Genomic DNA, 7,802 nt, shown 5'->3' on the forward strand with positions numbered 1-7,802 from the left:
CCTGGGTGGACTGCTGCGAGGACGGGACCAGAAGACAGAAGAGCCAGACCCCAAAGCACCTGTGCAGGGCACGGGGGTGTCCCTCTTGGGTCCGCGGAACGTTTCCCTCGGAGGCAGCCTCTCGGCCGCTGCCACGCAGGGATTACTTGAGGCTTCAGATAAGGGTGTCCCCCTGTTTGGGGGTGGGGCCCAGCTTCCCTAAGGTCCAGCTCTCGGGTTTGTCCCCAGAGTTTGCTGGTAGACATGCCGGCAGGATTCTCTCCTCTTCCCACACACCAAAACCTCCCCCCACCCCCGCTTCCCCGAGCATCCCAGGCAAGGAGACCTGAATGTGGACAGGGCGAGAAGGTGCCCCCTCCCTTCCTCTCCGTCCTTGCCCCAGGGCCTGGGGAGCCTGGCAGCATGTCGAGGAGGGCCTGGTAATCCTCCTCACTGAGGGGTGCTTCCAGCGTGGCCTCAAGTCCCTCGTCCCCCGCAGGGGCCCCCGGAGGAGACCAGGGCGTGTCCCGGATGGCTGTGGCTGCCAGGATTTCCTCTAGGAGGCTGGGTGACCCGGGGAAGGCTGGGTGGGCCCCTGCGATGACAGAGATTATCCCGGAAAAGACCCGTGGAGCCCAGGATTCCTGGCTTCCTCTGGTCTGCATTGGTTTGCCTTCTCCGCTCTCACGTGTTGGCCTAGGGAGTGATACCTGCAACGTTAATGGCCTTTCTGTTCAATTCAGTTCAGTCACTCAATTGTTTCTCACTCTTTGTGACTCCATGATCGCAGCACACCAGGCCTCCCTGTCCATCACCAACTCCCGGAGTTTTCTCAGACTCACGTCCATTGATTCAGTGATGCCATCCAGCCATCTCATCCTCTGTTGTCCCCTTCTCCTCCTGCCCCCAATTCCTCCCAGCATCAGAGTCTTTTCCAATGAGTCAACTCTTCCCATGAGGTGGCCAAAGTACTGCAGTTTCAGCTTTAGCATCATTCCTTCCAAAGAAATTCCAGGGCTGATCTCCTTCAGAATGGATTGTTTGGATCTCCTTGCAGTCCAAGGGATTCTCAAGAGTCTTCTCCAACACCACACTTCAAAAACGTTAATTCTTCGGTACTCAGCCTTCTTCACAGTCCAACTCTCACATCCATACATGACCACCGGAACGACCATAGCCTTGACTAGATGGACCTCAGTCGTCAAAGTATTATCTCTGCTTTTGAATATGCTATCTAGGTTGGTCATAAGTTTTCTTCCAAGGAGTAAATGTCTTTTAATTTCATGGCTGCAGTTACCATCTGCAGTGATTTTGGAGCCCCAGAAAATAAAGTCTGACACTGTTTCCCCATCTATTTCCCTTGAAGTGATTGGATCGGATACCATGATCTTCGTTTTCTGAATGTTGAGCTTTAAGCCAACTTTTTCACTCTCCTCTTTCACTTTCATCAAGAGGCTTTTTAGTTCCTCTTCACTTTCTGCCATAAGGGTGGTCATCTGCATATCTAAGTTTATTGATATTTCTCCCGGCAATCTTGATTCCAGCTCATGTATCTTCCATCCCAGCATTTTTCATGATGTACTCTGCATATAAGTTAAATAAGCAGGGCGACAATATACAGCCTTGACGTACTCCTTTTCCTATTTGGAACCAGTCTGTTGTTCCATGTCCAGTTCTCACTGTTGCTTCCTGACCTTCATACAGATTTCTCAAGAGGCCGGTTAGGTGGTCTGGTATTCCCATCTCTTTCAGAATTGTGGCTAAAACAACAGTATAAGGACCTTTCCAATGTCAGGCCAAGCAATTCAGTTTCCAGTCGTTGACCCACACCTGATCTCTGAGCACAAATTCATGAATCTGTTCCTCAAGGGGGAATGATATTCTTTTTTATACAAACTTAGTTACCTGATTTATTACCTTACCTAATTTTTCCGTCTGCTGTGAAATCCCACCCCCTTACTTGTGGCAAATCTGCTAACACCTGCCTCACTGTGGGAGGGGGTCTCCCATAGAAAATTTCATAAGGACAATAACTATGGGAACTTGCGGTTACCCGTAATATGAGTAAGTCTGCCAGAAGCAAGCCCATCCATGTACAGTCAGTCTCTATGATCCATTTTGAAAGTGTCTCTTCAAGAGTTTGGTTGTTTCTTTCCACCATTCCAGAACACTGGGGCCTATATGCTGTATGTAATTTCCACTGATATTTAGAGCTTCACATACCTGTTAATTAAGGCGGCTACAAAGACAGGGCCATTGTCTGATTCTACACTGGTTGGAAACCCAAATCTGGGAATTATTTCTCAAATCAGTGAGCTACTTCATTTTCTTTTTCAGATCAGGTGGGGAAGGCCTCTGCCCAACCAGAGAAGGTACCTACTATTCTAGTAAGTAATGATAATAGGTGACTGCCTTTGCTTCCCTGAAGGACACTCGCTTTCCCTGCATCCTGAGAACTCCACGTGTCAGCCAGTTGGAAAAGCGCTTCTTGGAGGTCATTTTTCAGGGGCGATTTCCCCTGGAGCATAGGGCCATAGGGAGCGGCTCCACACTCCCAGGGAAAGGAAGAGCCACATCCACACATCTGTTCCATCCCCTTTGCTCTGTAGGAGAGCTCTAGTGAGCCTAGGTCTGTCAGGAAAATTCTTGGCTCCTATGGGGACACACTCTATGTGTGAAACTGCATACAGGACCTAGGGGCCACAGGGTGCCCGTTTCTCTCCGGGGCGGGTGGGTGGGTGGCCTGAAGCAGTGTGGCCCAGCAACAGCTTCAACATCCAAAAGGACTTTCCTATTTCATATTTAGGGACAATATTGGAACAACATAGAATAAGGCCCCAAAAGTTGCAAATTAGAAGAGACCATCTCAAAACCTTAAATGATTTTCAAAAATTATTGGGAGATATTAACTGGCTATGCCCGGTACTTGGGATTCCTACTTATCAATTACGACATTTGTTTTCTACTTTAGGAGATACAGCTCTGGATAGCCCCCGGACCTTAACCCCATTGGCTTTACAGGAACTTCAATTTGTTGAACAACGATTAAATGACGGCTTTTTTACTTACTTACATGCGTCTCAACCTATTTTGTTTGTAATATTTCATACCCCTTATTCTCCATCTGGTGTAATTGCTCAAGAAAAAGGATTAATAGAATGGGTTTTCTTACCTAACAATTTTTCCAAAAAATTGACTACATATATGGATAAATTAGCCTTCCTTATAGAGAAAGGTCGCCATCATATTTTACAATTGTCAGGATGTGAACCACACCAGATTGTTACTCAGTTAACAACTGCTCAAATATCTCGATGTTTACAATTTAATGAAAACTGGCAAATTTCTCTTGCCTCATATCCTGGTTCGTTTTCTAATCATTATCCATCATCTAAATTGATTGATTTTCTCCGGACTAAAGCTATGATATCTCATTCCCCAATTTCAGATGTTCCAGTTAAGGGACCCACTATTTTTACAGATGCAAATAAAAGTACTGCTGGATATTGGACCCCGGAAAGTTCCAAGGTTCTTCCCCACTCATTTTCTTCCGTACAGCCCGCTGAATTGTGGGCTATCTATTTAGTTTTGCAAGATTTTCCCCAACTTCCTATTAACATTGTTTCAGATTCTCGATATGCTGTTCTCTCTTGCCTACAGCTTCACCATGTCTCCCTTCCACTAACCCTTAAAACAACTATTAACAAATTGTTTTACCAAGTACAACAATTGCTCTTGCAGTGTTCAGAGTCAATTTTCTTTACTCACATCCGTGCACATTCTGCCCTTCCTGGACCCTTATCATTCGGAAATGCTACAATTGATGCCTTACTTTATCCTATAGAAGCAGCAAAACAAGAACATCTCTTACAGCATACCAACTCCAAAGGGTTACAAAAATCTCATTCTTGTTCCATATGTGCACCCTTTGCTTTGCCATTTAACCCACCAGGTGTCAACATAAGAGGGCAACAAGCAAATCAGATATGGCAAATGGGTGTAATTTACATTTCTTCTTTCGGACAACAAAAATGTGTGCATCATACTATAGATACTTGCACACATTTTCAATGGGCCACTGCATTACATTCTGAAAAGGCTGACGCTGTTATTATTCATTTGTTATCTTGTTTTGCAGTTATGGGATTACCAATTGAATTGAAAACTGATAATGCACCTGCCTACCAATCCGCAAAATTAGCTCACTTTTTATCTCAATATCATATAACTCATACTTTTGGTATTCCTTACAATAGTCAAGGGCAAGCTATCATTGAAAGAGCTAATCATACCTTGCGTGATTATCTTGAAAAAAATAAAAAAGGGGGAACAAGAGAGATTTATGAAACCTAAAGACATTCTGAATAAAACCTTACTTACCCTAAATTTTTTGAATGTTTGGAGCAAGGGAAATCTATCAGCAGCAGAGTTGCATTTTCAAGGGAAAGAAGAGGATAAGAAGATCTTGAATACGCCTATTTGGTATAAAGAGAAAGAGAAAGGTTGGATCCCAGCATCATTAATATATTTGGGACGAGGGTATGCTTTCATTTCTGTTAATAATTACAGGTTTTGGACCCCAGCAAGATTGATCAAAATCACCAATGGCTGATCCATTTGTTCAAAAATTCGAAGAGCTTACTATGCAGAGGAGCTTTACTTTCCGCACAAGGGAAGCAACACCTCCTACGTGGGTGGGGTCAAATGGAGAGGTTGACCCAGGAAGCAGAGAAGACATTAATGAAGGCGGGGCAACCTCTGAATCCTACCAATCTTTTGCTTGCCATGATGGCAGTGGTGACATGTCAGGTAATCGGTGTATCGGCAAGTAATCATACATATTGGGCATATATACCTAATCCCCCATTAGTAAGAGCAGTTTCCTGGGGGGGACCAGAAATGCAGGTATGTACTAATGAGACTGCCTTCTTTCCCCGGCCAGCTTGAGGGGGAATAGAACAACTATCTCATCATAAACAACAATATAATATTAGTAATTTGACCATTGCTGTGGAAGGTATTCCTTTGTGTATAGGAGGACACCCCTTTTGTCTGTCCACCAAGGAACATTCCCATCATTCTTATAATACATGGGGGGTAAAGTATAATAATTACCATTTTGCTACTTTTACTGTGCTTGTTTCCACCAGGGGATTTAACACCTCGACAGAACTGATAGACATTCATAATGGAAAACACATGTCGCTATCTCCTGTTAACTTTTTTGTTCCTTCTGTAGAATCTTTGGAGTGGGAATGTTGCCGAGGTCATCGACCCTTTAAAGTCATGAATTATTCTGGGGCCATCATTGTAGATTGGAGTCCAGATCATGGGCAATTCTTAGAAAAATGGTCAAATAAATCTCTTAGGGGGCATCGTGCAAATAGCACTTTGATGGGTAATGGTAATGAAACAGTTAAATGGCAGCAATTTGCGCTTGTCCTTCCTCAATTACAATTGCAAGGATATCCACACATTTTAGGAGGTATTTGGAAACTATGGGCAGTTTCTGGTAATCTCACTATCTGGTCAGGAAACTATACTTTGGACAGTGGTGACTCTTTGGGTCCATTCCATGTTAATTTACATGTTAAAAAATCTTATTCTGCAATGGCATGTGTAAAATATCCTTTTGCATTGTTATATGGCAATTGGACCTGGAATGATACTGTGGGGTCTGTGTCATGTGACTATTGTAATCTAACTCAATGTGTAAATCAGTCTTGGTGGGAAGAATTTGAAAGACAAGCCTATAACTCCAATTTCTCGTTAGTAATTGTTAAGGCTCAGACAGAAGTATGGTTACCTATAAATCTGACTCGGCCGTGGTCAGATTCTTTTGCTGTTTCTCATCTAGTAACTGCTGTACAGACTTTGCTACACCGATCTCGATGTATGCTTGGTGTGGTCATTGCTTCGATTCTAGCAGTCGTGTCAGTAACTGCAACAGTGGCGGTAGCAGGTCTTGTGTTACACCAAGGAATTCAAACAGCTGATTTTATTCGGGACTGTCATAAAGACTCATTTGTTATGGCAACAACAGCGAGATTGCACAACTTGCTACCGACGTGCTCGAACTTCAACACACCATTTCCTGGCTTGGAGATCAATTGGCTGTTTTATCTACACGAAGTGTGTTGAAATGTGATTGGAATTCTTCTAGGTTTTGTGTAATGCCTGTACCATTTAACATGAGTGAAGGATGCGATAAAGTAAAACCATCCTTGACTGGGCATCAAAATCTCACTACAGAGATTATGGACCTGGAACGACAAATTTTGTCTACTTTTAGCAGGACTTTACCTGACATTACGGGGTCTGATTTGCTGAAAAGTCTTCAAGAGGGAATGAATAACTTAAATCCATTAGGGCATGTATCCTCACTAATTGGGACTACCTTTGGGAACACTGTGTTTATATTACTTTTATGTTGTGTTGCTTTTCTAGTCTTCCGGGGGTGGTGGAAAGGGAAACAACTAAAGCGCGAAGCAGAGAAGATCCAGACCATGCTACAATTTATAAAAGCAAGTAAAAAAGGGGGAGATGAAGGGTTAATAGGGTAGCAGAGATGTGCCTGCAAACGGGTCTCTCTGCTTGGGCTGAATGTCCTTGAAAATGAGGCATTCTGCCAAAAGAGTCTGGACAGAGCCTTGAGTTTAATGGTCCCTTGCAAACGAGGGAGCATTCCCTTCTTGTGATAAGAAGGAAAAGAGGGCTTTGGACAGACTCTGCAGTAGACAGGGATATCACTGCCCTTGCTGTACGATAACATATATGCACCTGCGCTGTGCTGAAAAGGCTTATTCATGCAGTCTGGAATTCTGCCTAGGGGGCTTTATAATATTAAACTGCAAATTGTTTGCGCAGTTCTGTTCTTCTGGCTGGAGAGTGTATTGTCCATCTCTTGTGTGTCTCTTGTGTTTTGTCTTTGTGTCATTTCGCTCGCAACAAAACATAGTTACAATTCAGATTTTCTTTTTAAGTTGCCTCCATAATTGGTTTGCAATAGCAACAGATTCTCCCCTTCATTCATAGCCATACCCTAACACATATAATTTTAAAAAATCTATTAATGTTAGACAAAGCCATTACAATGCTTCAGGAGTGACTTAAAGAAAACTCCAATAAAGTCACAATACTCAGGCAGGTGGATTTAATGAACAAGTCCCAGGTAGATATCAATCCATCTAAAGTAAGTAAGTAAGTAAAGTCGCTCAGTCGTGTCTGACTCTTTGCGACCCCGTAGACTGTAGCCTACCAGGCTCCTCCCTCCATGGGATTCTCCAGGCAAGAGTACTGGAGTGGGTTGCCATTTCCTTCTCCAAAAGTTACTCTTTTTTTTTTTTTTGCCAACAGTTACTCATGTTTGGCAACTATATGAGGATCATTTAAAAGCACTGAGAAGAGCAATGGTAAAATTTGCAGAGAGGCACAGCTTTGGTTTAATTGACCTTTGCTGCAGATTGGCTTTATGTAGGTCCTAAAAGAAATGGTTGATAAAGGCCTTCATTTAACTTAAAATCATGATTCCTGCCTATATTAAATGATTTATAGAAAAGGTTTTCCTTTTACTATATTTTTTTCTATTCATTGTGTAATAAGTAAAAAAAAAAAAAAAATGATAATCTTCTTTCACAAATATGTAGTTACAGAGACTAACCCAAGAGCTGGGAAAGCCTTATCTATGACACATATAAATGGTACCTCAATTTTAAAATAAAAAATTTATATGTAGATGTAAAACTGATACAAACAAGTCACTAAAAATATCATGTTAACCATAAATCAAAATGCAGTGACGTGGAGTACTGGTCGTCAGGAGA

The sequence above is a fragment of the Budorcas taxicolor genome, chromosome 16 (genome assembly GCF_023091745.1).
Source record: "Budorcas taxicolor isolate Tak-1 chromosome 16, Takin1.1, whole genome shotgun sequence".
Lineage (NCBI taxonomy): Eukaryota > Metazoa > Chordata > Mammalia > Artiodactyla > Bovidae > Budorcas > Budorcas taxicolor.